This window comes from Eptesicus fuscus, chromosome 1 (assembly GCF_027574615.1).
Source record: "Eptesicus fuscus isolate TK198812 chromosome 1, DD_ASM_mEF_20220401, whole genome shotgun sequence".
Classification (NCBI taxonomy): domain Eukaryota; kingdom Metazoa; phylum Chordata; class Mammalia; order Chiroptera; family Vespertilionidae; genus Eptesicus; species Eptesicus fuscus.
The window spans coordinates 34674606-34684883 of record NC_072473.1 but is presented as its reverse complement, the minus strand read 5'-3'; the positions used below and the strand labels follow the sequence as shown (position 1 = coordinate 34684883).

The following is a 10278-nucleotide window of genomic DNA, read 5'->3' as shown; positions in this document are numbered from 1 at the left end:
AAAAGAGAACCTTCATGCACTGTTGGTGGGAATGAAGATTGGTTCAGCCGTTGTGGAAAACAGCATGTAGTTTTCTCAGAAATTTAAAATAGAACTGCCTTTTAACACAGCAATGCCACTTCTGGGAATATATTCGGCAACACCAAAACACTGCTTCAAAAGAACATATACACCTCTATATTCATTGCAGCATTGTTTACCACAGACAAGATCTGGAAAAAGCCCAAGTGCCCATCAGTAGATGAGTGGACACAAAAGCTGTGGTACATTTACTATTTGGCCATAAAAAAAGAAGAAAATATTATTTTTTGTGACAGTAAGAATGGACTTGAAGAGTATTATGCTAAGTGAAATAGGCCAGTTAGAGAAAGACAAATACCATATAATCTCACATATATGTGGTATCTAATGAATAAAATAATTTAACAAACAGAACAGACTGGCAGCTGTCAGAGCGGAGGGAAGTTGGAGGGCTGAGTGAAAAAAGGTGAAGGGATATATATATATATATATATATATATATATATATATATATTACAGACAACAATATGGTGATCTTCAGAGGGAAAGTGGGGTGGGTAGGTGGAATATGGCAAAGGTGAATAAATGGAGATAGAAAGAGACTTTGTTTTATTTACCAATGTCACCTCAATAAATTATATAAAAATAACAAAAACAATCTTTAAAAATAAGAATATGTTGGGAGAAATTATACTACCTAATACTAAATTATTCTATATAGCTACACTAATTAAGATGTGTGATATTGGTGGAGGAAAGGAGATGTAGATCGTTAGAACAGAGTAGAGAATCTTGAAATAGTTCCACATGAATATTCTCAACTAATTTTTTTCAGTGGTTCCAAAGCAACTCAATAGAGGAAGGAAAGGCTCTTCAATATAGGGATGAAGCAACAGGGAAAAAAATCATTTGACCTAAGTCTTCCATATTTTATAAAAATTAACTCAAAATAGATCATAAGTTTGAGTGTAAAATGTGAAACTAAAACTTATTAAAAAAAAAACAAAAAACATAGGGTCCGGACTGCTGGCTCTCTTAGTTGTATCATCATCTCATGCACCAAAAGTTTGCAGGTTCAAGTCCCAGTCAGGGCACATACCCAGTTTGTGTGTTCAATCCCTGGCTGGGCAGCCCCGTCTTTCACATCTATGTTTCTCTCTCTGTCTCTCTCTCTTTCCATTCCTTTCTCTAAAAGCAATAAAAATATCCTCATGTGGGATTAAAGACAAAGCAAGCCATAGGACAAAATCTTTAGTTTCAAGGGCTAGAAAAAAGTTCTTAGACTTAATACTGAAAGCACAATCCAGGGTATAAAAATTGATACATTGTAACTTCATAAAATTTCAAAACATGCTCTACAAAAGACCCTTGAAGAAGATGAAAAGACAAGGTACAAACTAAGAGCACTTATTTGTAAACCATATATCCAGCATGGGGTGAGTATCTACTAATATATGTCTCTCAAACTAAACCATACAGTCCAGTTAGAAAACAGGCAAAAACCATGAACAGATATTTCACCCAAGAGGGTATCACAAGGATCAAACATAAATTGGTTTGGAGAAAGTATGTTAGGTGTACCTTAGTATCTTACTGTAAACTCTTTTCTATGAACTTGAATATAACAAAGTATATCAATTTTGGATTACTTTCTAGGGAGCCTAAAATAGTTAAACTATAAGATACTTTGAGTGAGGCAGGTCTCCTAGCATCAAGGATGGCTTGAGAATGAGGCATGTGTCTTTTTCTTAAAAGATAATTTCATCTGAGGAAAAATTATTAATTTTTAGAATACAATATCAGATGAATAGTAAGAAATCTGTAATACTAAAAAGTGAATACAACAAAATTATTCAGGGTAAACAAATATACAATTTATTTTATTTTTTAATTGATTTTTTACAGAGAGGAAGAGAGAGGGATAGAGAGTTAGAAACATCGATGAGAGAGAAACATCGATCAGCTGCCTCCTGCACACCCCCCCACTGGGGATGTGCCCGCAATCAAGGTACATGCCCTTGACTGGAATCAAACCTGTGACCCTTGAGTCTGCAGGCCGACGCTCTATCCACTAAGCCAAACCAGTTAGGCCAACAAATTTACAATTGAAAGGCCCTCTATGGTTGTTATAGTAAACTTCCATCACATCATATAAAGAAACTAGACACAACTTGTAAAAATAAAGTTAATTGCCTCTAGTAAATAAATATTTAAGTTTTTGTATTATGTTTTAAAAATATAGTCAAATAGTAATGACATGTTGGGCAATCACTTTCAAATAAAATCTATACTAATAAAAGGGTAATATGCCAATTAGACCAGATGTCTTCTGGATGTCCTTCAGGACAAAGCCACAGCCGCGGATGGCGGCTGCCATTGCGAGGGCCAGGCTGAGGTTCAGGCAAGCCGCAGCGGCTGGCAGTGGCAGTAGCAGTAGTATGATGGAGGCTTCATCTTCCACTGATTGGCCAGGTCGCCTCTTGCAGAGGGAGGATAGACTGCGGGGAGCGGGCCTAACCTGTCAGTAGGACATACCCTGAGGACTCCTGGACTGTGAGAGGGCACAGGCCATGCTGAGGGACCCCCCCCCCCACCCAGTGCACAATTTCCGTGCACCAGGCTTCTAGTAAAACTATAAAAAAAAGCTTAGCTATACAGAGCTTCAGGCTATAGATCTAGACATTATTCTACTTGGTAGCAATTTATGTGAATTATATAAATAGTATCTAAGAAGAAAAGTAAGCCTATATAAGGTAGGTTTATGTATCCAAACCTAAAAGCTGTTGAAAAAAGTCACATTTTTAACTTTTGAGTTGGCTTTAATAAAAAGTAAATTGTATAGCCCTGGATGGGTTGCTCAGTTGGTTGGAGCATCATACAATTGACCAAAAGGTTGTGGTTTCAATTCCTATTCAGAGCACATACCTAGGTTGTGGGTTTGATTCCCAGTCTGAGCAAGTACGAGAGACAACTGATTGATGTTTCTCTCTCTCTCCCTCCCTTCCTCTCTCTCTGATCATCCATATTTTATAACAATTAACTCAAAACAATCATAAGTTTTACTGTAAAATGTAAAATGTAAAACTAAAACTTATTAAGTCTTATATGAGTTCTCTATACTTGTTTAAAACCATTAAGCCCTGATCTTTATTATCTCCTACCTTCTGCTCACTCTGGGCTTTTCTTGTTGCTCTCTTTCTAATTCTTTAAGTTGTAGAGTTAGATGTTTGACTATCATTTTTTTCTTCTTTTTTTTTTTTTTTGAGGTCGGCCTGTAGAGCTATAAACTTTCCTCTCAGGACTGCTTTCATTGTGTCCCTTAGATTTTGTATTATTGTGTTTTTGTTGTCATTAGTTTCCAGGATGTTTTTAATTTCTTCTTTGATCTCTTTGGTAACCCAATCATTGTTTAATAGCATGCTATTCAGCTTACAAGTGTTTGAATTTTTTGGATTGTTTTTATTGTAGTTTATTTCTAATATTATGCCATTATGGTCTGAGAAGATGCTTGATATGATTTCAATCTCCTTGAATTTGGGGAGACTTTGCTTGTGACCCAATATGTGGTCTAATTTTGAAAATGTGCCATGTGCACTTGAGAAGAACATATATTCCGTGGCTTTGGGGTGAAATGTTCTGAAGATGTCAATTACATCCATCTGATCTAGTGAGTCATTTAGGATTGCTGTTTCATTGCTAATTTTTTTTGTATAGAGGATTTATCCAGTGATGCCCGTGGTGTATTAAAGTCCCCTACTATGATTATATAGCTGTCTATCTCTCCCTTCATATCTTCCAGGAGTTTTTTTTTATGTATTTGGGTGCTCCTGCATTGGATGCATATATGTTTACCAGGGTTATATCCTCTTGTTGTATCGATCCCCTTAGTATTATGAAGTGGCCTTCCTTATCTCTTGTTATGACCTTCACTTTGAGGTCTATTTTGTCAGATATAAGCATTGCTACTGCAGCTTGTTTTTCATTTCCATTTGCCTGAAAGATATTTTTCCATCCCTTCACTTTCAGTTTGTGTGAGTCTCTTGTTCTGAGGTGGGTCTCTTGTAGACAGCATATATATGGGTCATGTTTTCTTTTTTATCCATTCAGCCACTCAATCTTTTGATTGGAGCATATAGTCCATTTACGTTTAAAGATATTATTGACAGGAACTTGTTTGTATACTGCTCCTTGGGCAATGGAAACTAAAGAGAAAATAAACAAATGGGACCACTTCAAAATAAAAATCTTTTGCACAGCAAAAGAAACTATCAACAAAACAAAAAGAAAGCCCACTGCATGGGAGAACATATTTGCCAATGTTATCACCGATAAGCATTTAATCTCCAACATTTACAGGGAACTCATATAACTTAACAAAAGGAAGATAAACAACCTAATCAAAAAATGGGCAACGGACCTAAATAGATACTTTTCGAAAGAAGACATAAGGAAGGCCAAGGGACATATGAAAACATGTTCAAAGTCACTAATTATCCAAGAGATGCAAATCAAAATGTCAATGTGGTACCATCTCACACCTGTCACAATGGCTATCATCAACAAATCAACAAATGACAAGTACTGGCGAGAATGCAGAGAAAAAGAACCCTTGTGTACTGCTGGTAGGAGTGCAGACTGGTGCAGCCACTGTGGAGAACAGTATGGAATCTCCTCAAAAAAACTGAAAATGGAACTCTCATTTGACCTAGTGATCCCATTTCTAGGAATATATCACAAGAAACTAGAGACACCATTGAGAAAGGAAACATGCACCCCTATGTTCATAGTGGCATAATTCACCATAGCTAAGATTTGGAAACAGCCTAAGTGCCTGTCAGCAGATGAGTGGATTAAAAAACTGTGGTACATCTACTCAATGGAATACTATGCTGGTATAAAAAAGAAGGAATTGTTACCATTTGCAGCAGCATGAATGGAACTGGAGAGCATTATGCTAAGTGAAGTAAGCCAGTCAGAGAAAGATAAATATCACATGATCTTACTCATTTATGGAATATAATAAACAACATAAACTGATGAACAAAAACAGATCCAGAGACAGAGAAGCATCAATCAGACCATCAAACCTCAAAGGGAAGGTGGGGGAGGATGGGGGTAAGGGAGAGAGATCAACCAAAGGACTTTTATCCATGCATATAAGCCTAACCAATGGACACAGACAACAGGGGGGATGAGGGTATGAATGGGTGTTTGGGAGATAATGGGGGAATACAGACACATATGAAACACCTTAATCAATAAAGAAATTAAAAAAAAATAAACAGCAAAGCATGAAAGTTTTTAAAAAAATAAATAAAATAAAACCATTAAGACACCTACCCTGGAAGCTTCAACATTATATTTACCTTAAGTCATTCTTTTAGCAACAATTTTTGGAGTCACAAATTATGCTAATTAATACTAGAACTATATTTAATTTAATTAATGATTTTGGGCCCTATAGAAGCAGCCTCATTTCTTTTTTATTTATTTATATTTATTTATTTTTTAAAATTTTTATTGATTTTTTACAGACTGGAAGAAAGAGGAATAGAGAGTTAGAAACATCAATGCCAGAGAAACATCGATCAGCTGCCTCCTGCACACCTCCCACTGTGGATGTGCCTGCAACCAAGGTACATGCCCTTGACTGGAATTGAACATGGGAACTTTCAGTCCGCAGGCCGATGCTCTATCCACTGAGTCAAACTGGTTATGGCTCCTCATTTGTTGATTTGCTGATGATCACTATTCTGAGGGGTGTGAGATAATATCTCGTTTTGTTTTGCATCTCTTGGATGATTAGTGACTTTGAGCATGTTTTCATATGTCTCTCGGCCTTCTGTATGTCCTCTTTCAAAAAGTGTCTATTTAGGTCCTTTGCCCATTTTTTTTATTAGATTTTTTATCTTCCTTTTGTTAAGTTGTATGAATTCTCTGTAAATTTTGGAGATTAAACCCTTATGTGAAATAGTATTGGCAAATATGTTCTCCCATGCAGTAGGCTTTCTTGTTGTTTTGTTGATGGTTTCTTTGCTGTGCAGAAACTTTTTATTTATATGTAGTCCCATTTGTTTATTTTCTCTTTAGTCTCCATTGCCCTAGGACAGCGGTTCTCAACCTGTGGGTTGCGACCCTTTTGGGGGTCAAACGACCCTTTCACAGGGGTCGCCTATGACCATGGGAAAACACATATTTCTGAAGGTCTTAGGAACTGAGACACTGCTCCTCTATCCGTCTCCAGGCGGGTCCGCCCACATGCAGATACGCCCACATACGAGTACCCGGCACGATAACATCATCGCACCAACTCCATCACATACACCCTGTACAAATACAGGTGTATGTGAAAGGGTTGGTGCCATAATGTACTTATGCAGACCAGTCACACGTGTAGAGAGCAGCTACTGTGTAGAGAGCAGCTACTGTGTAGAAAACAGCTGCTGTGTTGAAAGCAGCAGTATTGGAGGTAAAACGACACTTCATGAATTATAATTACTGGGTAAATGTAAAATCATGTACTGTAAAATCATCAACTACTGCAAAAAAAATATCTGTACCATGGGAACTTAATCTGGATGTTGATTGGTCTTTTTATATTCAGCTGTGGTTGATGTGAATACTGCCCCCTTGTGATAGTAACAGGTATGTAAAAAAAAACAACACAGAGAATGGTAAATCATAGGAAACTTTAACGAACTGTATTGACTGAACTATGCCATGTATCATCTTTTGTATTATTAAAGCTATTGTTATATATTATTTTCATTAGCAAACCATCCCATGACAATGGATCGTGTAGAGAAGAACGTTAAGAAAAGAAAATATAGTGAGGATTTTTTACAGTATGGTTTTATCTCAATAATTACAGCAGGAATTGAGAAACCGCAAGTGTTATTTGCTGTGAAGTTCTATAAGCTGAATCTATGAAGCCAAATAAACTAAAACGCCATTTTGATAACAAGCATCCGAGCTTTGCCGGCAAGGATACCAACTATTTTAGAAGCAAAGCTGATGGACTCAGGAAAGCCAGACTTGACACTGGTGGCAAGTACCACAAACAAAACGTAGCAGCCGTTGAGGCTTCATATTTGGTGGCACTCAGAATCGCCAGAGCTCTGAAACCTCACACCATTTCTGAGGATTTACTGTTGCCAGTAGCCAAAGACATTGTTTGAGTTATGATCGGAGACGAATTTGTTACGAAATTGAGTGCAATTTCCTTATCTAACGACACTGTCCGCAGAAGAATAGATGACATGTCTGCTGATATTCTTGATCAGATAATCCAGGAAATTAAATCTGCTCCACTTCCAATATTTAGTATCAGCTTGATGAATCTACAGATGTTGCAAACTGTTCACAGTTACTGGTTTACGTAAGGTATATTAATGATGGAGACTTTAAAGATGAGTTTCTTTTTTGCAAACCTCTTGAAACGACAACTACTGCACGTGATGTATTTGACACAATTGGTTCATTTCTGAAAGAGCATAAAATCTCTTGGGAAAAGGTTTGTGGTGTTTGCACAGATGGTGTTCCAGCTATGCTAGGATGTCGATCTGGATTTCAACGTTTGGTATTGAATGAGTCACTGTATGATTCATCGGCAAATATTAGCCATGAAGACGCTGCCACAAGAGTTACAAGAAGTAATGAAAAGCTTTATAAGTTCTGTCAATTTTGTAAAGGTGAGCACTTTAAAAGGTCGACTGTTTTTGCAACTGTGCAACAAATTGGATGTGCTGAACAATGTTCTGCTATTTCACACTGAAGTGAGATGGTTGTTGAGAGGAAAAGTTTTAAAAAGTGTTTTTGAGCTTCGTGATGGACTCAAAACATTTTTTCATCAGAAAGCAAGACCATAGTTCAAAGAACTTTTCAGTGATAAAAGTTAACTGCAGAAAATAGCTTACTTGGTTGCCATCTTTGCCATCTTGAATGAGTTAAATTTATCACTGCAAGGACCAAATGCAACATGCCTCGATTTGTCTGAAAAGATCCAATCATTGCAAATGAAACTTCAGCTTTGGCAAAAAAAATTGGATGAAAATAAAATTTACATGTTGCCTACCTTATCTGCTTTCTTTGAGGAACATGACATTGAACCAGACTAAAGGATTACGATGATAATTTCTGTGAAAGAACACTTGCACATACTTGCAGACGAAATTTCATCGTACTTTCCAAATCTACCTGACACCCCATTTGCACTTGCCAGAAGCCCATTCACAGTCAAAGTTGAAGATGTTCCTGAGACAGCACAAGAGGAGTTCATTGAACTTATTAACAGAGATGCCGTGAGAACTGATTTCTCTACAATGCCAGTTACAAAATTCTGGATCAAGTGTTTGCAGTCATATCCTGTTCTGTCTGAGACTGCGTTGCGTATTCTTCTTCCATTTCCAGCAACTTATCTTTGTGAAACAGGGTTTTCCAGCTTGTTGGTTATCAAGTCTAAATACAGAAGTATACTTGTTGTGGAAGATGATCTTCGTTGTGCTCTTGCAAAGACTGCCCCGAGAATTTCTGATCTGGTGAGAAAGAAGCAATCTCAACCTTCGTACTGACGTTGGCTTTTTACGCATATTGGCGCAAAATGTAGCAATGTAGTTTACTGTTGTTATATTAAGACTGTTACCCATGCTACACGATGCTTCAAGACAAAATTTTATTTATTTGTAATTAGAAATAAATATTTCACAATATATAATTACATATTGTTTTTGTGATTAATCACTATGCTTTATGTTCAATTTGTAACAATGAAAATACATCCTGCATATCAGATATTTACATTACAACTCATAACAGTAGCAAAATTACAGTTATGAAATAGCAACAAAAATATTTTTTTTTATTTTTTTTTTGAAAATAATTTTATGGTTGGTGGTCACCACGACATGAGGAACTGTATTAAAGGGTGGCGGCATTAGGAAGGTTGAGAACCACTGACCTAGGAGCTGTGTCAGTAAAGATATTGCTATGACATATGTCTGCTATTTTGCAGCCTATGGAGTCTTGTAGGATTTTTATGGTTTCCTGTCTTACATTTAAGCCCTTTAGCCATTTTGAGTTTGTTTTTGTGTATGGTGTAAGTTTGTGATCAAGTTTTTTGTTTGTTTGTTTGTTTGTTTGTTTTTTGCATGTATCTTACCAAATTTCCCAGCACCATTTATTGAAGAGACTCTCTTGAATCCATTGTATGCTCTTACCTCCTTTGTCAAATATTAATTGAGCATAATGGCTTGGGTTAATTTCTGGTTTCTCTGTTCTATTCCATTGGTCTATATGTCTGTTCTTGTGCCAGTACCAGGCAGTTTTGAGAACCGTGGCTTCATAATATAGCTTGATATCTGGTATTGTGATCCCTCCAAATTTGTTCTTCTTTCTCAGGATTGCTGTGGCGATCCAGGGTCTGTTTTTATTTAAGATGAATTTTTGGAGAGTTTGTTCTAGATCTTTGAAATATGGCATTGGTACTTTAATGGGGATTGCACTGAATCTGTATATTGCTTTGGGTTGTATGGACATTTTAATGATGTTGATTCTACCAATCCATGAACATGGTATGTTCTTCCATTTGTTTATGTCTTCCTCTATCTTGTTTTCAATGTCCTGTAGATTTCCAAGTACAGGGCTTTTACCTCCTTAGTTAAGTTTATTCCTAGGTATCTTAATTTTCTTGGTGCAATGGTAAATGGGATTTTTTTTTCATTTCTTTTTCTGTGAGTTAATTATTGTTGTATAAAAGGCCATAAATTTATGGGTATTAATTTTGTATCCTGCTACATTGCCAAATTCATTTATTAGGTCTAGCAGTTTTTTGATGCAGTCTTTGGTGTTTGCTGTGTATAGTATCATGTAATCTGTGAATAAGGACAGTTTTACTTCTTCTTTTCTAATTTGAATGTCTTTTATTTCTTGTCTGATTGCTATGGCTACCACTTCCAGTACTATATCAAAAAGGAGTGGTGAAAGTGGGCATCCCTGTCTTGTTCCTATTCTTAGGGGAAATGAGTTTAGTTTTCGCCCACTGAGTATGATGTTGGCTGTAGATTTGTCATATAAGGCTTTTATTTTTTTTAATTTAATTTAATTATTTAAATTATTACAAATAGTATTACATATATCTCTTTTTTTCCCCATTGACCTTCCCCAGCCTCCTCTACCCTTTGGCACATGCCCTGATACCACCTCCCACCCCAGTGTCTTGTGTCCATTGGTTGTGCTTATATGCATGCATACAAGTCCTTT

At 36.6% G+C, this 10278-nt stretch overlaps 1 pseudogene; it reads left to right on the top strand.

Moving 5' to 3' along the window:
- The first annotated feature begins 6201 nt into the window (after nt 1–6201).
- LOC103298564 (zinc finger BED domain-containing protein 5-like) lies at nt 6202–8591 on the top strand (annotated as a pseudogene).
- Nucleotides 8592–10278: the final 1687 nt, after the last annotated feature.